Here is a 26,307-nt window from a genome sequence, read left to right on the forward strand (position 1 = left end):
CTACAACTGATCCTTAGAATACACAACATTCCCATGCCACATATTTCAACGATCAAGATACACATATACATGTGCGTGCGCGCGCACACACACACACATAAGCGCACATACATGTGCACACACATACACACATTGAATACTTGCATGTCTGGCAGTATGTAAGGGATATGAGAAATGTGGCTAGAATGTGTTGTTTTTATTTTGTATTTGACGTTTCATAGGTATAAGTATGTTGTCAAATTTTATTTGCAAGTTGACAGTTTCCAACTTTGTGTATCTACATATGTTTGAGTGGTCCATTTAATCTAGAAATTGGTATGTTCATGTCTGCCTTTTACTACCAGGTGGAGCAAACCAGCTTGTCCTTACTGGTTTCAGATACGAAACTAACATAAAGTACCCCCTCCCACAGGAATGGTGGCTCATGTTTGTCAGCCCAGCTGTTAGGAGCCTGAGGCAGGAGAATTGCCATGAGTTCTAAGGCCAGTCTGGGCAAACAGTGAGCCCTTCCCAGAAAGCATGAAAAAAGATCTCAGACTCCAATACCATCCATCTCTCAATACCAGGCACAAAGGCCATCTCCTTCTGGAGCTCCCTCAGCCTCTTCCAGCTGGGCAGTCTCCCCCCCCCCACAACTGTGTCCCCAGCTTCCTTGGCTTTACTCCAGCATCTCCAGCACATCCCCTCTGAGGTCACAGTTAGCAGTGCATTCCCTGGCACCCCATGACCTGTGCTCCCAGAAAGCACAGGTCTGTTCTGGTTCCTTCTCAGCACCGTCAACTTTTACAGCCGAGTCTGCACTGGAATCCTCCTGAGGATGCAGGCTTGCCTCTGCTGTAGTTTACCCGCATCCAGAGAAGCTGCCGAAATCTCCAGTTTCTCCTTAAGGAGAAGAATTATCCCCTTCCAGCCTAGGGCACCGAGTCAAGGGGTTTTTCACTTCTCCCTTTACTTCCATCTCCTTTCCCACAGCACCTGTGTGACAGGCTCCTCCCCACAGTTAGTCCTTGGGGGTTAGAAACGGGATGAGAGCCTGAGGAGACAGAGGTCACTCAGCCTCTCCCTCCTGTTTGCCTTTAATGCTGGACAGGAGAGAGGAGGGAGGAAGAATTTATGCCAAATCTAAAATATACATAAATTTGGGCCTGGGGAAATGGCTCAGCGAGTAAACTACCTGCTGGCTCAGCACGAAGATCTGAGTTCAGATACTTAGCATACATGTAAAAGCTGGTCACGGTAGCACATGTCTGAAATGACAGCACTGGAACAAGCAGATCTCTGGAGCTCATTGGCCAGCCAGACTAGCTAACCTATGAGTTCCAGGTTTAGGTGGAAGCTGCTCGGTGGTGGCGCACGCCTTTAATCCCAGCACTTGGGAGGTAGAGGCAGGCAGATCTCTGAGAGTTCGAGGCCAGCCTGGTCTACAGAGCTAGTTCCAAGACAACCAGGGCTACACAAAGAAATTTTATCTCAACAAAACAAAACATAAAAGGTAGAGAGCAAATAAGGAAAACACCTGACATCAACCTGTGGCTTCCACGGGCAAGTATGTGCATACACACGCATATATATATATATATATATATATATATATATAAAAACATATATAAAAACATGCAAACACACATATAGCACACAGAGAGATAATAGAAAAAGAAAATTATTATAGATAAAACTTACCTATTTTGCCCTTTTAAGTGTACAGTTTAGGTGGCTTTATGTATAATCATATAATGTGCAACTGTCATCAGAACTTTTTTTTTGTCTCCCCATAAGAAACTGCCCATTCGTTAATCAGCATGTCCTCCTTTGATGTTTCCTCCAACCCCTTATAAACCAGAATTTTACCTTTTGTCTCTATGAATTGGACTATAAGTACTTCATATACCTGGAACCACACAACATCGGTCCTCTATGCCTGGCTGTTTTTCACTGAGCATCATGTCTTCAAAGCTAATCTGTATTGTAGCGTTGTCAGAATTTCCTTCTTTTCAATGGCTTAAAAGGGTGTTCATTGATCATACTATAGAATTTGTCCACTCACCTGTCACTTGCAATTTGGTGGCATCCATCTTTTTGCTATTGTGAATAGAGTTGTTAGGAACATGAGTATCCAAGATCTTGCTTTTGATTTTTTTTGGATATATGTATTGCAGAAGTAGAACTGTTGGTTTTCTTTTATATTCTTTTAACTGTGTGTGTATGAGATGAGGTTGTGTGTCAGAGGACAACTTGCTTCTTTCTCTTCCCCATGTGGGTTTGGGGTCATCAGGCTTGGCAGCAGGTGCATCTACCCACTCAGCCATCTCACCAGCCTATTTGTGTGTGTGTGTGTGTGTGTGTGTGTGTGTGTGTGTGTGTGTGTCTCATAACCCAGGCTAGCTTGGAACTGTCCATGTAGCTCAGGCTGGTCTTGAATTTCCTATCCATCTGTTCCAGCCTCCTGAGTGCTGGGAATACAGGCAGGTGCCACCTCACGTAATTCTCCTGTCTAGTCACCAAGCAGTCCTAATCCTGCTGAGCTTCCAGGGTTGTTGTGGGAGCTGCGGGCTGTGTTCCTGCCACCCAGCTCCCACCACTGGCTAGCTTTACCCGAAATAACAACACACAAATTGGATTCTTTTAAACACTGCTTGGCCCATTATATCTAGCCTCTTCTTGGCTAACTCTCGCACCTGGACTAGCCCATTTCTAATAATGTGTGTAGCACCCCAAGGTGCGCTTACCGGGAAGATTCTAGCCTATGTCCATCCTGGGTCAGAGCTTCATCGTGTCTGCCCCAGAGAGCAGAGCTATCGCGTCTGAGCTCACTTCCTCTTCCTCCCAGCATTCTGTTCTGTTTACTCCACCCACCTATGTTCTAACCTATGAGGGCCAAGCAGTTTCTTTATTTTTTAACCAATGACCTTCCTCCATCACAGGGTCTCATGAGATCTGGTACTTATATGGTGGTATGGCTGTAATTCTTATAATTCTGTGTTTTAAATTTTCGAAAACCATCATCCTGTGTTCCACAGTGTCTGACTCATTTTACAACTCCTCCAGAGATATAGCAGGCTCTGGTTTGAATACGTCTTCCAAACACCTCTCCATGTTGAGGAGTGTGAAGTGGCATGTCATTGTGCTTCGGGCTGGAATTTGTCAAGTGACTATTGATGCTGAGCAGTTCTCCTGTGTCGGGCTGCTAAGTCTTTGACCTGCCGTCAAGACTATGCATCTAGCACTGTTTCTTAGGAGCTCTTGAAAGTGAGATGTTCCTGTCATTTTTCAGGCTAGAATGTACTTGACTTCAACAAGTTTTTTGTTGTATGGTCAGTGGCCTCTGGACTCACTGTAGTCTAAAGCCTGCAAACCCATAGCCACTGAGTCCTGCAGCTTCTCTCTCCTTTGCCCATGGTGAATTGTTAGTTCTCTCTCTCTCTCTCTCTCTCTCTCTCTCTCTCTCTCTCTCTCTGTGTGTGTCTACCACTGAGCTGTATACCCAGAATTGATTTTGAGAAACATTGTTTTGCTGAGTTGTCCGAGCTGGCTTCAAGGTGTCCAGCTTGATCCTTTTGCTTAAGTAGCTGAGATCACAGACTTTTGCTGCCAGGCCTGGCTTTACCTATCCTTTCTGAGCTGTAATGGCCATAGCCCTTGGGTTTCTTGGATTCTCTGTTTTCTGTTTATTTGACTCATGCACCACTCTACTTTGCTAGCTAGCAAGCCATCCTGAAATGAAATGAGTCAGGGAATGGAGAAGAGGGGAGATGCAACAGGTGACAGATCTCTTTAAATCCATTTTCTGGTTCAAACAAACAAACAAAACAAAACAAGATGGCACATAAAGCTGCTTCTCTCTCCACGCAAAGCAAGCCAACCCTTCTTTTTCTGCCAAGGAGTTCCATCACATCTTACAAACTTAGCAGTTTTCTCTCAGTCTAATTCATGAAGAAGAGAAGTAGATCTGACAGGAAGTGTCAAATGCCTGCATTAGTCACTGCAAATGTCATCGAGAACTACTTTTGTTTTTTATTGTCTATGTGTAAAGAGCTGGCAACTCTCGCGTAGGAAAACAGGAAACCTGTGCTGGATACAGTGGCTCGGGCCTGCCATCCCAGCTACTCAAGAAGCTGAGGTAGGAGAATCACCAAGTTCATGGCCAATCTAGAAAACTCAGCAAGGCTCTGTTTAAAAGCTTAAAAATCTCCCCCCTTCCATATTAAGGTCTGAGGATTTGGATTGGTGGCAAGGTATTTGTCTAATGTGCACAAAATGAAAAACTTCGAAGGAAGCACCTCCCAATTTTTAGCAATGTCTGAGTCTATTCAGGCTGCTATATCAAAATTCTGTACACTTTGCAATTTATAAATAACAGAAAGCTATTAATTACAGCTCTAGAGGCTGATAAATCCAAGAACAAGATGCTGGCACATTTGGTGTCTGATGAGGGGCTATCAGTCATAGATGGAATCTTCTATATGGTCTCATGAGGTGGAAGGCCCCAACAAGTTCCCCTTTCCCAGCTCTCTTTTAAAAGACTAGGTCCATTCCTTGGAGGGGCATCCCTAAGAACCTATCACTTCGTATAGGCCCCACAGTTAGTGGCACCACACTGGGAATTAGGTTCCAGTGTATGAATTAGAGAGCAAGTGATACCAGATCAGATCATAGAAGAAATACTGCCTCAGTTTCCCTTCCCTGGTAGAATCTTCCTGCAAATCTTGCCACTGTTCACACTCCATCAGGCAGTGGGCTGCAGAATGCTCTGTGTAACCAATCTGGAGATCAGATCCAGATCTTTCTGGAATCAATAGGAACTTTATAAACTGCGACAAGAGATCCAGACGCAAATTATTACGGAAATTACAACCAGCAGGATTCGAAATGTGGCTTTTGTGAGAGCAGGAGGAACCTCATATGACCCATGAGGAGCTGAGGCATCATGGCTGCTCCTTCCCCTGACTTCCTTCTATTCCAGCCTCCAGAGCTGGGTACTGTGGCTTGAGGGTGATAAATCTCCCATAGGCTCTCGTATTAGAATACCTCGTCCCCAGTTGGCAGTTGTCTCAGAGGTTGTGGAACTTTTGAGACATGGGTCCTAGCGGGTAGAAGTAGGTCAGTAGGACTATGCCTGCTGCCAGTTCTAGCCCGAACTCTGTGAGTTTACTATCACCCAGTAAGATGTGAGGGGCCTCCACCACATGGTCCCGTTACACGGAGCCATTCCACCACACCTTCCCCACTAGAATGGACCGAAATTCCTCTGGAATCATGAGCCGTGGTAAATCCTTCCTCCCCTAAGTGGCTTTTGTGATGCATTTCGTCACAGTGATGAGGAAAGTAACTAATGTAATGGGTGTTGTAGATGGAGCTGCAGGCTGCATTCCTGCCACCTAGCTCCTGGCCACCTAGCTAGCTTATACCCTGAAATAACAACACACAAATTGTATTCTTTTAAACACTGCTTGGCCCATTAGCTCTAGCCTCTTACTGGCTAAGTCTCATATCTTGCTTTAACCCATATCTAATAATCTGTGTAGCACCACGAGGTGGTATCTTACCAGGAAGATTCTAGTGTACATCCATCTTGGACTGGAGCTTCATCGTGTCTGACCCAGAGAGGAGAGGCATGGCGATTACCTCACTTCCTCCCAGCATTCTGTTCTGTCTAGTCCACCCACCTAAGGGCTGGTCTATCAAATGGGCCAAGGCAGTTTCTTTATTAACCAATGAAAGAAACTCCTCCATCAGGGTGTCATCTAACTTTTCGCTGAAAGGAGTTTCCAGGCCAAAGTCCAGAGAGATCATGATTCTGGTTTTTTTTTTTTCCCTTTAGCTGCTACCTGCATGTAGCTGTGGTACCAGGTCAATGTGCTCAAGACCAGAGGTCTTGTTCTCTGAAGCCAACTTTTGAAAGTTAGCCCTCTGTACTCCCGAAGATGTGTACCTCTCGTGCTTTGGGATTGTTGTTTTCATAGAAGTGTGTTTTATTTTTATAGCTTCCTTCCATTTAGGTTATGTGATACTGGTTTCACTTGCATACTTTTCTCCTTATTGTGCTCAAATGCCTGGCAAGAGTCCCTTGAGGGAGGACTGGTTTCTTTGCTTAGAGTGTGAAGGCACAGTTCACTACCACAGGGAAGGCACGGCAGCAGGAGCCTGAGGCAGCTGCTCACATGGCCTCTGCAGTTAGGAAGGGGAGACTGGTGAAGACTAAGCCTGGGCTGGCTTTCTTCTCTTTATTCAGTGTGAGGCCCTACCCTATGGAGTGGCACCGCCCACATTTGGGATGGGTTTTCTCATATCAGCTAAGCCAGTCTAGAAACTCCTCCACAGATGTGCCCAGAGGTTTGTCTCTAAGGTGATTCTTGATCTTGTCAAGTGGACAATATTAACCACCGCATAAACTTTTTTTTTTTTTTCGAGACAGGGTTTCTCTGTGGCTTTGGAGCCTGTCCTGGAACTAGTTCTGTAGACCAGGCTGGTCTCAAACTCACAGAGATCTGCCTGCCTCTGCCTCCCGAGTGCTGGGATTAAAGGCGTGCGCCACCACCGCCCGGCCTACCGCATATACTTTAAGAGTAAAAAATCAAAAGAAAAGTATAACTGAATAATAGGGTGTGTGTGTTAAAAAACCAGAAAGGTGTCCCACAAGTGACAGCAATTGGGATACTTTCAAAAACCGTTGTGAGGACTGTGGGACACGAATTGCCAGCATTCAGTTCCACTGCCCTTCCCATTTTGAATCTCTGGTGTTCTCTGGTGAGAGCAAGGAAAGCCTAGAATAAATTTTTCTCTTCTCTTTGAATAATTCTATAGTAGTTTTCTCTGTAAGTTTAGATATAGGGCCATTAGCTATGTATTGTTCCCTAATTAGCTCCCTCTAATGGTATCCTTGCCAAAATCCTAGGCATGATTGGTAGACTTTCCTAGTCCATTTTCTCTTTCTATAACTGAATTTCGCAGACTAGGTAATTATAAAAAGGATTTAAGAGCCCATGATTCCAGGAGCGAAGCTGTCTAAAGGCGTTGAACCAGCATCAAAGGGTGGCCCCTTGCTGCATCATAGCATGGCGTCATAGAGGGCAGTGCATGGCAAGATGCAGCAAGTTACAGCTTCTTCTCTTCTTGCAAACTCACCATGTGAATGCGGGTTGTGGGAGTCCCATCCTGATGACCCCAAGGTATAAGCTACTGTAATGTTGCTGGAACCAAACACCTGAACAGAAGCAGCTTAGGGGAGGAAAGGTTTATCTCGGCTCGCCATTTTCGAGGGCTCTCAGTCCATCATGGTGAAGAAGGAAGGTGATAGAGTTGTGGGGTGGCAGTTTTTCACACAGGACAGACCGGAAAGCAGAAATATCCGTCAGAACCAGAAGTGGCTCTAACCCTCCGAGACCCATCCTAGTGAGCTACTTCTGTCAGCTAGCCTCCACATAGAAGGCTCCACCACCACAGGGCATGGCGGTGCACACCTTTAATCAGTCAGGAGGCAAAGGCAAGTGAGTTCGAGGCCAGGCTGGTCTACAGCGCGAGTGCCAGGACAGCCGGGACGACACAGAGAAACCCTGTCTCGGGGAAGAAAATGAAGGCTCCATCACCTTCACAATTGTGCCACCCTTTAGACTGCATGTTCAGATTATGACCCTATGAGGTCCAGTCCAGATTCAAACCACAGCCCTCACTTCATTCCCCTCCAGGGGTCCCTCCTCAAAATGCCCTCACTCTATGAATTTGGGAATTCAGTTTCTGCATTAGTGGCTTTTCTCACTGCTGTGACCAAGTGCCTTACAGAAGCAAGCTAAAGAAGGAAGGATTTATTTGTGCTCATGATTCAGAGGGTACAGTAGTTTAGTATGGTGGGTGAGTTGGTCTGGTGCAGCAGGAATCTGCTTCTCACATTTTAGAGATCAGGCAAGAAATGACAGTCCCCTGCTGTCACCGTCAAAGGCCTGCCCCAAGTGAAACAACTCTAGCCACGCCTCCAGTTCCAAAGGCTCTACAACCTTCCAAAACAGTGTCAATGCATGGGGACCAAGTGTTGAAACATGAAACTTCACATTGGAATGGTAATAATCTCTAACACAAGGATTTTGTGGAATGGAAACATTTGAGCTGTGTGTAGCAATGCCTAAAAACCCTAGAATTACTCTTTTATGGAAGAACCTCTTCAGCATAACAGTGTACGTCCTTTCTCAGCCTGGTCCCGCCAGAAAGAAGGCCAGGCCTTCTCCCTTGGCTCCACACTTGCCTGGCCCACATTCTCCCAAGGCACCGCTTAGAGAGCATTCACACAGTTTCAGCCCCGAAGGAATTCACATGCGGCTCATCCTTCTACTCGGGAGAGTGCTTCTTGCTCCCCTATATTTGGGCATTCCCTGGGGAGCTTTCCAATGGGGTCCTTGCCTTGACCCAGGCACTGTACTAGGTTAATATAACGGGGATCATCTGACATCTGGGAACGCTGAGGCTTCAGGAAATTGCCCAGGCTTGCCAGGCAAGGAAGGGGCTAAAGCCAAGAGGACAGGCCTCATTGGGGTCTTCTGGCACCCACAACTTCATATTCTTGGACAGCTTAGTAACAGTTCCCTCCACAGGCTGTCATTGTGCCTGTGACAAGAGCATACTAAGTGTGGGGGGGGGGGGCAGATTGCTCTGAGTTCAATCTGTCCTAGTGGGAAACCCGCCAGAGCATCTCTGGAGAGCCTGGGCCAGAGCCCGAGTTACTGTCAGGATGTGGCCTAGAGCCTCATTTCCCTTCCTGGCCCTCCCTTTATCTTGCTCTTCTCCTTCTGCTCCCTGACCCCGCTGCCCCTTCCATGGGAGCTGCAGCTCAAGCTGCCCAGGAGGAAGCGGCTGTTGTTATTCGCCCTGCAGAAGCATTTTGGCTTGCCTGCTCCGCAAATCTACTCATGGCTGAGGAAGAGGACCAGGGACATCCTAGTGGGTTTGGGGGGGGTGCAAAATTTAAGTAAAAGCAACACAATCCAGCTTTTCTACCTCTTTGGGGATCCTATTTTTGTTGCCCAAGCAGCTTGGGAACTTGTGGGTTCAAGTAGTCCCCTTGCCTCAGACTCCCGAGTGGCTAGGCCCCTACTCCTGTAAGCACAATAAACGGTAAATACGCAAAGCATTTATCTGGAGGTTCAGTTACCAGCAAACTGGCCTCAAGCAGCCATCCTAACTGCGTGCTCACCCGTTTCTTACTTAGTCCTCATTTCTCGCTGGCCATATCTACCATCGCTAAAACACGCCCTGCCTGGCCTCCTGCTCTTCCCACATCTGCTTATTTGACAGCTTCATGGAGGCAGTGTGAAGTCAGGCCCCACTTACCAGGTTCACCCTCTATCAGTCTCTCAATTGTGGCTAATCATATAACCAGCCTTCCCTGTCCGATGGCTGTGACCGTAAGAATGGTCTGAAATTTGCCTTGTAAAAGGTTCACACGATCTAAAAGTCATTTCTTTCCTTCTTTCTCTCCCCTTCCCCTTTCTCTCTCCCTTCCATTCCTTCTTCATTAATCCCTCCTCTCATCTTTTTCTTCCCCACCCCCTTTTTTTGGACACAGAACCTCCTTATATAGCCCAGGCTGGCCTGGCACATAAACCCTCCTGCCTCAGCTTCCCACCGCTGGTATTACAGCATGTGGGATTATATCATGCCCACCTCCAATGCCATTTCTCTCTCTCTCTCTCTCTCTCTCTCTCTCTCTCTCTCTCTCTCTCTTTTAAACAGGGTTTCTCTGTGTAGCCTAAGATGTTCTGGAACTCGTTCTGTAGATCAGTCTGGCCTCAGACTCACAGAGATGCGCCTGCCTCTGCCTCCATACTGCTGGGATTAAAGGCGTGTGCCACCACCAGCCAGCTCCAATGCCATTTCTTATTGGTAAGGAAAACTGACCCATCCTTAATGGCCCAGCGGTATCTCCTTAATTACTTGGCCAGCAGTGAGCTCTCCAGCATCAGCACTTGGAGAGTCTTCACAGGGCACATGGCTTGGTGCCCAGAGGGAAGGTTACTTGTGTCCAAGTCTGTGTATGGCTCTCTCCTGGGCTATGTACGTATGTGGAGCCAGAGAAGTGGCTCAAGGTGTCTTCCCTTTCCATGGGTCCCAGTTCTACACATGATTGATTCTTGAAAAGAGTTTGCTGAGCTGGGGGAGCAGAAACAAATACACAAGTAAGAGCTGACTTTACGGCTTGGAAGCTAGTCTTGGCACTAGCTGATTTTGTGTCTCCTCTGTAAGCAGGGAGGTTAGGGAAAGTGACAAAGTGCGCTGGTAGAGTGGCTATGGAGGGAGGCGATGGGAATCTTTTAAATGATGCAGATTAATCTATCTTCTTGACTGTAGTTTTTTCTCATCTGGTTCAGGATCTCTGGGAGACAGAATTTAGCCCTGCCCCATTCGTGCCTTGTCCCAAGCACTATATAGATAAATGAGACAGCAGGCTACAGAGCAAGGAGCTTGCCTCCAGGTGCCCCACACTGCAGCCCCTGAGGAGCAGAGGAGACTGCTGGCCTCAGAGTGCCACCTCCTGTGACAGAGAGGGGATGAGCAATCCCTTGGGGACTGCGGAGACGGCTCTGTGTTAAGAGCACAGGCCATTCTTGCAGGGGACCTGAGTCTGATTCCCAGCACCCACTTGGTGGCTTACCACGATCTGTAACAATTCCAGGGACTCTTCTGGCCTCTGCAGACACCAAGCAGGCGCGTTGTGCACAGACATAAGCAAGCAAAACACCAAAACACAGACATAAAGTGAAATGGACAAATAAAGAAGAAAGCTGCCTTGAGAGTAGCGAGGGTGTCTGTGAACCAAGGGAGAGGGAGCCCTGATCTTGAACAATAGAGCTACTTGGAGGTCCCATTAGCCACACGAGGCATTGCTAAGTTCTTTCTTGGGGTTACACTTGGGTCCTCCTCTGACCCATCCATTTTTACATTGTTGAGAAAAGGTGGCTCTACCTTTATCATGGCCCGTTTGAAGTAGACAGGCTGCTCAGTTTAATTTTGCCTGTGAAGAAGTACTAAAACCAGCACAATGACCATTTCCACTGCACCCAAACTCTCGTCTCCTGGCTCCCTTTCACCTTCTTCTGCAGCCTAAGTGAGGAGAACAAGGATCTATGTGGGTGGTCTAGTCTAAGACTGGAGCATTCTCAGGAGCTGCAGCCTTAGACTTTGAGGACTGGGGCCAGCAGTCTTGGAAGTCAGTTCTTCATGAACACTTGGTCCTCTGACATTGACATTTGGATGAGCTGAGGCAGCCCTTACTCTCTTCAGGTCTGAGAGTTTCTAGCAATGAAGTGAGACAGTTGGGCAAGATGCTAGGATGTCCTGTCAGTCTGGAGCACGTGCCCTTTCCGTGACAAAACTTGTCTAATCGCTGGTTTTAAAAAATATAAAAGAAGTCCAATCCATCTTTGTTTTCGGATGCCCTGAGTTCTAGTGGTGCTAGGGAACTGGGTGAGGATGCTGGCTGGCCAGGACCCTGATGCAGTCTTCCTGGCGCAGCCTTCCTCTCCCCTTGTTCTCTCTTTTCAAGAGTACAGACTTGGTTTTCTCTGCTGCGCTCCTAAGACACAGTGGTGTTCTGGCTCTGCTGGAGAAACAAGGCTCACTCCTTCAGGGGGGAATAGGGGTGCAAAAGGGCGGCCTCCTCTGTCCTCCCAAAACACCATTATCAGGCCAGAGAATAGGAGCCTTAGTTTGTCTTCGGCTAGAGTTTCCAGGCACTGTTTTGGCATGTAATGACTGAAGGGCATGTACCCTCCCTGTACTGGATGTGGGCACACGGGTGAGCCCTGGTGGTGGGAACACAAGAGCAGCAGGAGAGGCAGAAACACTGAGGTGTGAAGGGAACCTCCACCTGGCACACTGGGACTTGGGGGGCTGCCTGTGAGGATAGCCCGCTAAGGGGACAGGCTTTGAACTGGGCAGGGAGGAAGAACTAGAGTGAGCAAGATAGGACTTTTGAAGAAGGCACAGGCCTTAAGGACTTTTCTCACTCCCCTGAGGAAGAGAGGAATCAGTTACAACTCCCCCCCCCCACACACACACTTGTTACTGTCCCCTGCCTATCTGCTGTGCCCCAGGGAAAGGTGTGCAAAAAGGCGGTTGCGGGGTTGTGAGCACATTCTGGGGTTTACTTCCTCTGTGTTCAGCAAGCGCCCAGTAGGTGCTCAGTGAATGTCTGTTGACAGACGGAGTGCACTCGAATGCCATGTCAGGCACTGGGAGGGGTACCGAGAGAAACTGGCCCCAGTCCACATCTGTGGTCAAGAAAGAGGGATAAGACAAGCATATAAATAACTTTATACAGGGACAGACTGTGGTAAATGCCTTGGGAGAAAAACAGCGACGAGCCATGGAGGAGGGGCACTCACATCTGGCAGAAGAGGTAGCAGGGCTCCAGAGAAACCCGGCTCCTGGTGGTGCCGAGCAAGCTGATCTGGGGTAGGGATGGGGCTTCCACAGTGGCTCAGGAATGTGTGTGTGGTGAGGGTGAGGAGCGAGCACAAGCTGCATTCCAGACCCCAGAGGCAGACTGGGGGGACTGAAAGTTCCTTCAGAATGGCTCCAGCAAGCACAGGAAGAATAAATCACTGACAAGTCGGAGCCTTGCTAGAGCTAGTCAGGTCTCTGACTTCTCGCCCCGCGTCAACCCCCCAACTCACAGAACAGACTTAGCAGGGGTCCTTGCTGGTTGGGTAGCTCAAACCATAAGTGGTAGCCAGTCCCAGTGGCCTACCCGTGATTTCACAAAAGCCTTCTCTCCAAACTCACTGTGCAGCTAGGAACAATAAAACTCCTTGACCCCAGGAAAAGGCCACGCAAGGACCAACAGTTGCTGGCTTACTTCATCCATCATTCATGTGCCTGGGATGGGCTGTTGCCGGGCAGCAGCGTGAGCAAATGGGGACGGGAGCCACGCTATTTCACTTGAGATCGTTTATCTGCTTATTGGCTGCCCCAAACTACACAGTGGGGAGTTGGGTGGCAACATTCCTGGTTGTGCTATACATAGACAAGGGCCTGGGAATCAAATCCAGTCCTTCCTCTGCTCTCTGCTTTTGTTCCCTAGGCTAGGTCTAAAGGACGTCAGTTGCTGTGAGCCAATACATCGAATGATTTCCTTTAACAAGCTATTATTACCGTCATCAGACGTTTCCAAATTTCTTATCTCATTGAATCTTCAAAAATTCTTCTAAGGGGGAATTATTATTTTTCCTTGACAGATGAGAAAATAAATGAGGAAATAGTAGAGATATTATTAATAGGGCCTTATCTAAAAACACACCAGAAAAAACGGTGTGCCCTTTGGTCTGGTCTCCTAATGGCAAGTGGCCCCAGCTCAAGTCTGAGAGTTTGAAGTTGGTTACAAACCATCAGCATTCAGGAACCAAACAAAGGAAAAGTGGAAGTGCAAGAGCCACCAGACAAGAATGTGCTATCATAGAGAAAAAATTCTTTGGCTCTTTGTTCTTTGGGGGCCTACAACCCAGCTCCCAAATAAATCCACGGAGACTTATTCTTTCTTATAAATGCCCAGCCTTAGCTTGGCGTGTTTCTAGCTATCTTTTCTTAAATTATCCCATCTATCTTTTGCCTCTGGGTTTTTACCTTTCTTTATACCTTTCTTTACTTCTTACTCCATGGATTGCTGTGTAGCTGGGTGGCTGGCGCCTGGAGTCCTCCTCTCCTCCTTCTCTTGCACCTCAATCTCTCTCCTCCCAGATCTCTCCTATTTATTCTCCCTGCCTGCCAGCCCCGCCTGTCCTTTCTCCTGCCTAGCTACTGGCTGTTCAGCTCTTTATTAGAACAATCAAGTGTTTTAGGCAGGCAAAGTAACACAGCTTCACAGAGTTAAACAAATGCCACAGAAAAGAATGCAACACATCTCTGCATCCTTAAACAAATGTTCCACAGCATAAACAATTGTAACATATCTTCAAATAATATTCCACAACAACAATGGAAGAGAAAACTTAGCACAGCAAGCTCAGTATGGAGGCATCTAGAAGCCTCCAGAAAAATGGGAAAGAACGGAGGTGAAGCTCTTCCTCACCTGGGATCTCTTGTGCCCACTGTGTTGTGGCTGCAACCCATTGGAGGTACACATGGGACAGCTCTGTTCACAGTCTCAAGGCTGACTTTGCCATGAGAAGCTCTAATGCTGATCAAATTGAATCCCCGAACATTTGTTACATGTACAAAAGCAAGAGACAACATAGATATCACTCTGTGTGTAGATGTTTGTGTGTTGGTGTGTGTACACGTGTGTGTATGTTCATGTGGAGGACAGAGGAGAATCTGGGGTGTCACTCCTCAGGCTCCAACCACCTTAGTTTTTGAGCCGGGATCTCTCATTGGCCTGAAGCTCACCAAGTAGGCTAGGCTGGCTGATGAGTGAGCCCTAGGCATCCGCCTGTCTCCACCCAGCCCTGGGATTACAAACTCATACCATCAGGTCCATATGGTTGCACGGCAAGTACTTTAGCAACTGAACCATTCCTTCTGGAAGGAAGACCATGTCCCAACATGTAGCAACCTGGGATATATAGCAAGACTCTGTCTTGAAATAAAATAAAAATCAAAACAAATGTTCAATTATCACCACAATCAATTTTAGAATATTTCATCTTCTCTGCAAATAAACATTGTACCTGTTAGCCTTGTCCTCCACTCCCAGTATCCTTTACTCCGCACTCCCCAGACACAGGCAATGGCTAGTCTACTCTCTCTCTCTATGGATTTGCCTATTATTGACATTTCATAGAAATATTATACAATATGCCTTCTTTTATAAATGGCTCTGTTCACTTAGCATAAGCTGTTTTGAAATTCAGCCATGTTGTAAAGATGGGCCAACATATTGTTTGTAGAAAGATATTAAATTATATGGATACTCCATATTTTGCTTATCCATTCATCAGCTGATACAGTTGGCAATTTTTAAAGGAAATTCTAATTTTTAAAAAATTATATCTATTTATGTGTGTGCACATGTGTGTGCAATGCACCACCACTACGTGAATGTGAGGGCTATAGCGCAATCTGTAGGAGTTAGTTATCTCCCTCTACCATATGAGTTCCAGGGATTGAAATCTGTTGGTCAGTACTGGTAGTAAGCAAGTCTTTCTTTTTTACCAACTGAGTCATCTCAGCAGTCATGGTGTGTGTGTGCATGTGTGAGTGAATAAGAGAGGGAGGGAGGGAGGGAGGGAGGGAGGGAGAGAGAGAGAGAGAGAGAGAGAGAGAGAGAGAGAGAGAGAGAGAGAGAGAGCAAGCGGGGGGAGGGGGGGGGGGGGGGGGGGGGGGGGGGGGAGAGAGAGAGAGAGAGAGAGAGAGAGAGAGAGAGAGAGAGAGAGAGAGAGAACACTCTCTTGGAGAGTAGGAGTAGAATTTCAGAGTGGAAGAATAACTCTTCTGAATTTTGAGTACACAGGAGAGTGGCTTGTGCCAATTAGGTTATGTCAACTTGACACAAGTTAGTCATATGGGAAGAGGGACCCTCAATTGAAAAAGTGCCTCCGTGAGATTGGCCTGTAGGCAAGGCTGTAAGGCATCTTCTTGATTAACGATTGGTGTGGGAGGGTGCAGACAGCCCACTGTGGGCAGTACTACCTGTGTGCAGGTGGGCAGGGGCATATAAGACATCAGGCTGCATGAGCCATGGGGAGCAAGCCCGTAGGCAGCGTTCCTCCACAGTCTCTGCTTGGTTTCTGCTTCTAGGATTCTGCCATGACCTCTCAGTGATGGACTGTGATCTGGGAAGTGAAAGTCAAATAAACACTTTCCTCTCCAAGTTGCTTTTGGCTATGGTGTTTATCAGAGCAGAAGAAAGTCAACTAACACAGGCTACATCATCTCTCCATGCTCTTTATCAACACTAGCTTCCAGTGTCACGGTACTCAGAGCCATCTCAGTGAGGGAAAAATGGCTTCTCACTCACTGTGTTTTTGAGTCGTATTTCCTTAAAGATTCATTATACTAGATAACTTTTCTTGGTAGCAGGTCATCTGTATCGCTTCTTTGGAGAAGTATGTATTTCCATTCTTTTCCTTCCTATAGCTGGATGATGTTTTTATTTTTGACGCATAAATTGTTCTTTATATATTCTGCATACTAGAATCAGATAAGTAATTTACAAATATCTTTTCTCATTCTGCACATTGTATTTTATTGTCTTGGTAGGGTCTATTAGTGCATAGAGGGTTTAAATGTTCATAAAGTTGAATTCATCTAATTATTCTGTGACAAAGCTTTTTACTGTCATATCTGAGAAACCACTGCTAAATCCAAAGTTAATATTCTCTCTCTCTCTCTCTCTCTCTCTCTCTCTCTCTCTCTCTCTCTCTCTCTCTCTCTCTCTTTCTCTGGTACATTGGTATAAAGAAGTAGAAATTCAGCTTTATTCCTTTACATATGGATCTCCAGTTTCACAGCACCATTTACTGGAAAGACTGTTCTTTCCCCCTTGAATGTTGCTGTCACTGTTGCCGAAAATGAGCTGTCCTTAAATGTATGGGTGTATCTTGGGGTTTTCATTTTAACCAGCTGAGCCATCTCTTCAGTCCACACTGGGCTTTCTTGAGTACGTTCTGTTCTGTGTAATTATTCGTACAACTTCCTATATCATATTCCTCATTTGCATCTGAAACCTCCGCCCTTTCAGGAGTGTGTGTTCCGCTACTCTAAAGAACTGCAAATCGTCTTTGGACACTCTGAGTGCTTCTGTTCCTGTCCAGATTCGTGGGTTTTGAAAGACTTAGTGCTGTTAAACTGTCAATATTATTAACACCATCCAAAGCAACCTGCAAAGACCGGTGTGATAAAGCATACCTGTAATTCCAACACCTGGGAAGCTGAGGGCTGAGGATTGTGAGTTCGAGGCCAGTCTGAATTACAGTGCTTTTTACTGAGGACAGGCAGTGGAAGGGGGAGTGGAAGGGTGGGGGGACAGTGGAAGAGGGAGGAGAAATGGAGGTGTCCGGTGTGTTTGAGTCTTCTATTTGCCAATCGGTTTCTTTCATAAGCTAATATTGCAGCCTTTAGGCAAGGTCTTTGGACTTTACTCTGTACTATTCCCCTGCCTCAGTAGGACTAAAAATCAAATGTGCATGTTCTCCAACTTTGTTATTCTTTTCCAAGACTAACTTTCCCTAGGAATTCCAAAGGCTGTCTTGGAAATCCATGTAATTTTAAAATTAGTTCTTCCATTTATACCAAAAAAGGCCATAGGGATTTGAGTAGGAGTTACGTTGTGTTTGTAGGTTTGGGGGATTTGTTTGCGTGTGTGCTTATTTCTTTGTTCATTTAGATTGGGTCTTCTGCAGTGCAGACTAGCCACAAACTTCCTAGTTAGCTGACGATGACCTTGAACTTTTGATGCTCCTGCCTCCAACTCCTGAGTGTTGAAATTACAGGCGTGCTCTCGTGCCTGGCTCCGATGGGCTTCCTTCTAATATATGGCTTTTTCTTAACTGTTTTTCCACATTTCACACTTTTTTCATTGGGAATTGGACATTTTAGAGAACTAGCACATTCCAGCAACTTTTGGCATTGGTCTCTCCACACCTCGTCCCAGCATTTCTTCATGTTATTCCTCGGTTAGTCCAGGCTGTAAAGTTTTCATAAAGGTCATCCCCCTGCAGGCCAGCAGAAGGTGATCCCTAGGGTGCCCCCACACGTCCAGAGTTTTGACTGGCCTCTTTGTCTCTTTCCCTGATCACACCTAAAGTGTAAATTGTTAGATGCTAATTCTATTGGTTTAAAAAATACTCAGGGCATAAATTGCTTCCTAACCTGTCCAGCCAAATTATAGGGCTTGTTTCTGAAGTACCAGTCCCCTAGATTAGTGTTTGAGATTTGTTCTGACCCCTGGTGTGTTCATCTCTGATGTCTCCCATTTCTGTCCAGAAAAGTAGCTAGTCTATAGTTTTGCTACATCTCCAAGGCACCCACAAGGCCCCCATCCATTGCCCCCCCCCACCTTCCCAGGTTAGGTATGGACTTCTCTATGCTGTTAGACATAAAGTCAATTCCTTTGGGGAGTTATTTTAAACTCTCTATTCTACAGCCTGCTTTTCTCCTGGGGCAAAATCTCCGAGCCACAGTTTTGTTCCAAGGTCAAAGACGATGACCAGTTTCTGAGTAAATCCCCTCCTTCCTCTCAATTTAGGAGCTGAGTAGTCACCCCAAGGGGATCACCGCTGTTGTGGATCTTGCTTTTCCTTACTTACTTACTGAGCCCCAGAGGCCAAGCCAGCGGGCATTACTGTCTTCTGTGGTGTTCTAGCCCACAAGAGGGAGCTGCACGGCAGAAGGGAGCCCCTGCCTCTCAGACCTGGAACTAAGCCTGAGCAACAGGTCACTGAGGATGGATGGGAAGTGCTCCATCTCACTCCTCCTGGGACGATAGACCTCCCACTGGGAGCTGGAGAAGAGGATGCCCGTGTTCTTGGGAACAGCCAGGGTGGGGTTTCTGTCCCTTTGCACCAGGTAGGAGAAGGTGGGAGTAAGTCTTGTTTGAAACACCCCAGGTTCACTTTTCAGACTGAAATTTAGTAGATTTTCTTGAAGAAGTTGGTTCTTTTTCATTCGTTGTATGCTTTTAGGAGCATTTCCAGGGACTCACGATTTTATAAATTACACTGCTTAGTGATTTTAAAGTTCCCACAGAACCTTCTCTCATCCCTCCTGCATACATCATGGCCTGCCTCCTCCAGTGCAGATAGTACACATCCCAGAAGGACATTCGTTATGGCTGATGTCACATCGTTATCACTGATGCTAACAGTTTACACTGCTGTCCACCCCTGGTGTTGTACCCATGTGCAGTGGTCTGAGTTGTCTCCTGTTATCACACGGGACCCCTCCATTACCCTAGGCGTTCTCTGTGCTTTACCCACTCATCCTTCATTCCCGATAATGCCAGGCAAGTTCTGATCTTTTTTGCTGTTGCTGTAGTTTGGCTTTTTCTGAAATGTCATATCTAGGCAGGATAGAAAGCCAGGGAAAATTAGAGCACTATGGAAAGGGAAAGACAAGAGTCAATAACTTCAGTGCAACTGACGAAATCAAGATCACCTACAGAGACAGCATTCTCCTTTTCCAAGAGCTGCCTTAAACAAGAGCAATAGACATCAACACGGAAACCATGTTGCTTCAGGCCAGAACGTGTGCGCTCTTTCCAGTGAGCAGCATCAGCAACGCCTCCCTCATCCTTAAGCCTGAACAATGTGCCTCATAAAGCCACCTTACAATCTCAAATTCTTCGAGAAGAGAGAGGCAAGCAGCTCATCTATTTTTACTTAATCTTTGAACCTGGTAGTCAATTATATCCTCTGAGCAATGCAACTTCAAAAGTCACAAAACCTTATGCCTGTAAGTAACATTTAAGTGTTAGTATTTCCTGGGGCCTGAGACATGACTCAGTGGCTACAAGCCCTGCTGCTCTTCCAGTACACTGGGTTCGATTCCCAGCACCCACAGGGTGGACCTGATGCCCTCTTCTGATCTCCAAAGGCACCAAGCACATACATGGTGCACACACATACATGACACAAAACATCCCCCCCACACACATAAAATAAATAAAATTCTGAAAATATTGGTCTTTCCTATAAAACACTGTAAAATTTGCATTTACAGAAAGAAATTCCAACCTTTTCATCTCTTGCTTTATAAGACTTGTATGCCAATATTTGGAGCCCCCACCCCAGCTGGTAAAACCTTCATTAACCGAAAGTCACCTCTGCATTTCAAGAAGGCTTAGAGCAGTGACCCCCTTTCCCCTTTGCTGCCATTTCTTTTATGCTGAGTCTTTTAAAACTAGCCAATCAAGAAAAGCTGTGAGGTCAAACCCCAGCCAATGGGGAAAAGATTCACTCACCACCTGCCGTAGCAGAAAAACCAAGTTCACTTCCTGTCTTGATGTTCTTGCTCTTCCAAGTGCACCCTCTTGAAGCGTAAAATTTCCATTTGAGACAATTTAATTAGATTGGTAGTCTGCTCCCAAATTTCCTTCCTTCCTTCCTTCCTTCCTTCCTTCCTTCCTTCCTTCCTTCCTTCCTTCCTTCCTTCCTTTCTTCCTTCCTTTCTGTTTTTGAGTCAAGGTTTCTCTGTGTAGCCCTGGCTGTCCTGGAACTCGCTTTATAGGCCATGCTGGCCTTGAACTCACAAAGATCCACCTGCCTCTGCCTTCTAAGTGCTGGGATTAAAGGCATGCGCCACCACGGCCTGGCTCCCAATTTATTTCTAACACAGTCATTGAGACACTCAAGCTCGCTCGCTCTCTCTCTCTCTCTCTCTCTCTCTCTCTCTCTCTCTCTCTCTCTCTCTCTCCCTTTCTCTCTCAAGGTCTGTTGGACTCTGGCGTCCAAACACTGAGAAGGAGTCGCCCCCAGAGACCATCTCACACACTACAGCCGATGCAAAAGCATGAGGATTTTATTAATTCTGTCATGACAGGGTCCCCCAGCATTCGGGAAGCCGAGGGACCTCGAGTAGCGGGTACAGTCTACTTTTAAAGGGGCCACAGAAGCAAGGGGGGTTGTTCTTTGACTATTCTGATTGGCTTATTTGAAAGGGCTATTACCAATAATTGACTGGAGAGCTGTTGCCAGATCAGATGAGGTAAGAGGTCATTTTGACCCCGTTTCCCAGGGGACCGAACCAAAGCATACGTATATGGGTAATTGTTCAGGAACTGAGTACGTGCGAGTGTAGCTGTTAGGTCTTTGGTTCCCAGGGGAGGAGGGGAAGCACTATGGCACAGAGGCTGAGAGGATTCAGAATTGTCAAAAATGGCTTCAGGATTGTCTTAAAGTCTTACAGGTCCGCACTTAAATATAAAGCATATACTGTTGTCTTTCTGCTGAACAAACTCACTAACTTTGCTCTACTCTACTTCCTCTCAAGATCCTTTTATGTGACATAGTCAAGGATGCTGTTTTACCTGAATGGAGTCTGCTAAATGGGACACTTCTAAACATTTCCCCCAGTCTGTGGCTCGCCTTTCCATTCTCTTGGCAGTGCTCTTAGCAGTGCAGAATGACTACCATTTCCCCCTTTTTTGTGGTGCTACAGTTCAAACCCAGGGCCTAAGGCATACTAGGTAAGCACTCTGCCATGGGGGTCATATCTCCAGTCTAGAATTTTCACTGTTAATGCATCTAGCACATCAGTGATTTCTTTCACACATTGTGCCTTTGGCAATGTGTCTAAAAGTCATCGCAACGTAGATTTATTGATCATAGCAAATGTACAGCTCTGGTGTGATATGTTGATAGTGGACGTTGTTTAGCACCTATGAAGACAGAACTTATATAGAACTCCATAAGTGCTACTCTTTTGCTATCGATCCAAAAGCTCGCTGAAAACTAAAGTTTGTGTGTTTGTTTGGGCCTTTTGCAAGAGACGCTCACTCTGTTGTTCAGACTGGTCTGGAATTCATTCTCTCTGGAAACTAGACTGCTCTCAGACTTGTAATCCTCCAGGATCTGTCTTTTGAGTGCTGGGATACAGGTGTGAACCACTATACTCTGCTAAAATGTATTCATTTAGGAAAACCTGTAAAGTCCTAGGTGAAGACGGCTGTTAGCATTGTAAGTAAACTAATAAGTGTGGGTAAAATAATCCTCACTGTGTACAAGGCCATCTAGAGTTTGAATTCTATTACCACCTAGGAGGTGTGTGGCCCTGCACTTTGCATTTAGATCTGTGAACAATTAAGAGTTAATTTTTGTGTGATGTCTGTTTCCTTTCTTCCTTCCCTCCTTCCCTCCCTCCCTCCCTCCCTCCTTCCTTTCTTTGGCACATAGATGCCCACTTGTTTCAGCACAATTTGTTGGAAAGATTTCTTTGCTCCATTATGTTGCTTTGTCCCTTTCTCATAGAGCAGTTGACTGATTCAAGTAAGCCTATTTCTGTTCTCCACTGATCTGTCTATCTGTCTATTCAGTCACTAACAACAGTCTTGATTGCTGCGGCTTTACATAGGTTCTCAGGGGCTGGCCAGTGTCAGTCCTCCAACTTGGTTCCTCTCCTTCGATATGGAGTTGGTTATTCTGGGACACTTGTGCTTCTATATATAAAACTTTGGAACTAGTTTGCCTAGATTCAGAAAATAACTTTCTGTGATTTCTATTGGAATTGCATAGAACTGTAGATCAACTCAGGGAGAACTGGCATCTTGACAGTATTAAATCTTCTTATTGTGAACATAGAGTATCTCCTCCATTTATTGTTTGATTTCTATCATTATAGCTTTATAGTTTTCTCTATACAGATGTTGTATAGCTGATGTTAAATTTTTACTCAAGTGTTAGATACTTTGGGAATGCTAATATATGGTAATATGTTTTTAAAACAATGCATAAGGTTAATATATATAATGAGTTGTGCATATTTGATATACATATATCTTAATAAGTTTTAGGTAAAGATATACTAAAAATATGAAACATTTCACAATGTTGTCTGTCATCCTTGCATAGGATCACACTAATCTCTGTATTGTCTCAACTTTACATGCTCCTGAAGAAAACACCATAGTAATGTGTTTTTAGTTCCATATTCCACCTACTCATCACAGTTGGCTTTTGTAAGTCAACCCTGTGTCCTGTAACCTTGCAATAGCTGCTATTAGTTGCCAGAGTTCACTTTTTTTTTTCAGATTGCCTACCTCTATGATCATGTGATCTATGAGTAGAGTTTTTCCCCTCCCTTCTTTGTTTACTCTTTCCTTCTTTGGGGGAGGTGTATTTCGAGACAGGGTTTCTCTACGTAACAGCTCTCACTGTCCTGGAACTAGCTCTGTAGACTAGGCTGGCCTCGAACTCACAGAGACCCACCTGCCTCTGTCTCCCGAGTGCGGGGATTAAAGGTGTGCACCACCACCGCCCAGCCTACCCTTTCCTTCCTATTGCATTGTTTACGCTTCCCTGTAAGATGTTGGAAGGCAGTGGTGGGAGGGCACATCCTTGCTTTTGTTCCTGATATTAATGGGAAAGCTCCTCAGAGTCTCACCATTAAGTGTGTTTGCTGTAGGTATTTTATAGATTTTTTTCTTTTTGTTTTTTGAGATGGGATCTAACCATGAAGCCCAGGCTTACCTTGAACTTAAAATCCTCTAGCCTCTGTGTAGTGTTGGGCTTACAAACGTGCACTGCCACACAGGTTCTTTTACTCCTAGTGTGCTGAGGGTCTTATTCTGACTGGACATTGATATTTTCATCAAAGCCATTCTCTGCATCTGTTAATATTATTGTGCTTTTTCTTTGTTACATTATCAAGGAATGGACTGCATTAATTAATTGATTTTTCGGGACAGCGTCTCACAGTGTAACTCTGCGGGCCTGGAACTTACTTTGTAGACCAGACTTGCCTCTGAACTCCTGGCTCTGCCTCTAGAGTACCTTGATTGATTTTTGAAAATGCTGAACCAGTCTTTCCTAGCTAGCATAAATCTCATGTCGTTGTGAAGTGTAATTCTTTTTCTACATTATTGGATTTGACTTTCTCTTTGTTCGATTTTAGTATTAGGATAATGTTAGTCTCATAGAATGCATTAAGAAATATTCCCCCTGGTTTCTAGAAAAGTGATACATATCCCCCCCTCCCCGAACAAATATTTGGTAGAAATTACCACTGAAGCACTCCAAGCTTGGTGTTTCTGTTTGGGGAAGGTATTAGTGACACAGTTTCTTTAATAAATATAGGCCTATTCATATCGCCTAGTTCTCCTTGTGTGGGTTTTGGCAGGCTCTGTCTTTAAAGGAATTGACTGGTTTTGTCTAGGGTGTTGAATTTGAGGGTATAGAGTTGGCCACTGAATTCCTTTCTTCTTCTTTTGGTGCATGTGGGATCAGCAATGAGGCCCCCTCATTTGTGGCATTGATAGTCCATGCTGTCTTTTTTCCCCTTTGCCTGGCCTTAAGGGTTATTGGTTTTACTGGATCTTCTCAATGAACTCATCTTTGGCTTTGTTGATTTTTCTCTAATGATTTCCTGCTTTCAGTCTCATTGATTCTGCTCTAATTTTTATTATTTCTTTTCATCTATTTAGTTTGGGTTTAGTTTAGTCCTTTTCTAATTTCTGATGGGTTAAGCTTAGATTATTGCTGTTCTGCATTCCTTCTTTTCTGATATTTGCACTCAGTGCTGTAACTCGCCCTCGCAGCTCTGCTTTTGTTGCACATCTGGCGAGGCTGGCGTTTCATTGCCCTTGATTAAAGCCTTTTTTATTTCTTTTGAAATCCCTTCTTTGACTTGTATGTTATTTACAAGTTTGATTTTAATCTCTAAATATTGAGGCTTCTGCAGACAGACTTCTGTTACTCACTTCTACTTCCTTTCCACTATGGTCTGAGCAGATCGCATGCAATTTCTTGTCCATTAAAGTGGAAAGGTGGTTAATGTGTGCTTTGTGGCCCACAGAAAGTTACTAGTAGCTAACCTTTGTGCTCACTGAACTTTCAGTAATCAGTCACTCGACAATTCAGATTTCATACCTAGTACTGTTTTCTGCTTATGAGACCTCCATACCGCCTTCCATACACATTGTCTTTCAGAGTCACGGTCTGGCCACGGTGTACTAGCTGGTCTCAGAACTGCTGGGCACAAGTGATCCATCTCCCTGCCTCAGCAGCCCAAGCACCGGGAGCTACATATGTGTGCTGCTCCAACCTGCTGGCAAGTCTCTGCTACCTCAAGTTAGTATCCTCCATGTCTAGTGCCTGCTCCAATTTTAAGGCAGTGCCCCTTGGGACTTCTCTGCTGACCCTAAGGAGAGCTGCCGATACATTCAGCTTTTTACCTGTTAGGGCAGATTGGTGATTTTGGTTTTTTTTTTAAGCTCTTTATATGCTCAACTGGAAATTAGAAACCAAACTTGGTGTTTGGAGTTTTGGTTTGTTTGTTTAGGTTTGTTGTTTCAGGTTCTATGTAGGGACTGTGGCAGTGGTGGGTGACTTTCTATGTTTGTTTCCTTTTGGTTTTGAGCCAGGTTCTCTCTGTGCAGTCCAAATTGGCCTAGAACTCTTTATGTAGCTCGAGTTGTTCTCCAACTCACTGGCCACCTGCCTAGGCCTGCTGGGAGCACAGGTGTATACCACCGTACCAGGCTTGGGTCTGAAGTTTTGAAATATTTTGTAGAATTTATCAGTGAGGCAACCTGAGCAGGATTCTGCCATGCGGCAGCTTTGCATTTGTTGATGCCATCTTTTTATTTGTTTTACTATATTCATATTTTCCTTCTTCTTGAGCCCATTTTAGAAGCTGTTCTCTCTGGGCATTTTTCTATTTCATTTTACGTTTCTAATTTGTTCCCACATAGTTACTCATAGTTTTATATTCACTTCTTTTTAGTTCCATAATGTCAGCAGTGTTGTGTCTTTTCCGTTTTGCTGTTGGTCTAGTCAAAGACTTGTTTTTTTCCCCTCAAATAACCAATGTCTGATTTCGATGATTTTCTCTCTTGTTTTCATGCTCCCTTATTTATTTCTTTTTATTTGTTATTATTTCTCTTGCTTGTTTTGAATTTAGTTTGTTGTTTAGTTTCCTGGGCCATTTGGTTTTTATTCCTTATATATCACATCTTGTTTTGTTCCTCTGTTCTTTTACTGACTTCTTTCGTATTAAGTGTTTACTAGTTCATAATATAATCCATTTAATGGTTTTGTTTCAACTGCAGTATTTTTATCTCATTTTTGGGGACGTTTTTTGTCTTTGGCTTTTTGTTTGTTCTGATTTTAACTTGGGGGGTTTTGTTTTTCTCAATTGTTTCTTAATTGACTTGAGGATTGGAATATACATTTTAGTTTATGCATTAGTTGCTTTTTCGTTGCTATAATAAAATGTCTGACCAAAAGCAAAAACAAATTAAAAATTTAAAAAAATGGAGGAAAGGGTTTATATTCTTATGGTTCCAGAAGAGAAACTGGTAAAGATGGAGGAGGCACAGCAGCAGGCGGTCAGAGCAGGAAGCTGAGAGATCTAGACTTCAAGCATAAAACAGAGAAAGCAGACCGGAAGTGTGGCTATCCTGTGCACTCTCAAAGCTCATCCCAACTGGCGTACTTCCTTCATCATTGCTGCAGCTCCTAAAGGTTCTGGAACCTCCCTAAACAGTGCCACCAGCTAAGGGCCAAGTGTGCAAATATGTGAACTTTAGAGGGACATTTCTCATTCAAACTGCCACAATCCACCCCTGGCTCCCCTAGGCCCATGACCATCTCGTGATGCAAAGTGCATTGAGTTCAAAAGTCCCCACAGTCTTTCAGTTTCAACACTGTTTAAAAATCTAAAGTCCGAGGTCAC

General features: G+C 45.2%; 1 protein-coding gene and 1 pseudogene across 3 annotated transcripts in view; one reads left to right on the plus strand and one right to left on the minus strand.

Moving 5' to 3' along the window:
- Positions 1 to 26,307, plus strand: part of Nhsl2 (NHS like 2) — a 252,072-nt gene that overhangs the window by 42,087 nt on the left and 183,678 nt on the right. The gene's annotated exons all lie outside the window — the stretch shown is intronic.
- LOC126493116 (uncharacterized) lies at positions 22,440 to 22,535 on the minus strand (annotated as a pseudogene).

The sequence above is a fragment of the Alexandromys fortis genome, unplaced genomic scaffold, assembly GCF_014885135.2.
Source record: "Alexandromys fortis isolate MF-2015 unplaced genomic scaffold, M_Fortis_MF-2015_v1.1 scaffold_321, whole genome shotgun sequence".
Taxonomy (NCBI): domain Eukaryota; kingdom Metazoa; phylum Chordata; class Mammalia; order Rodentia; family Cricetidae; genus Alexandromys; species Alexandromys fortis.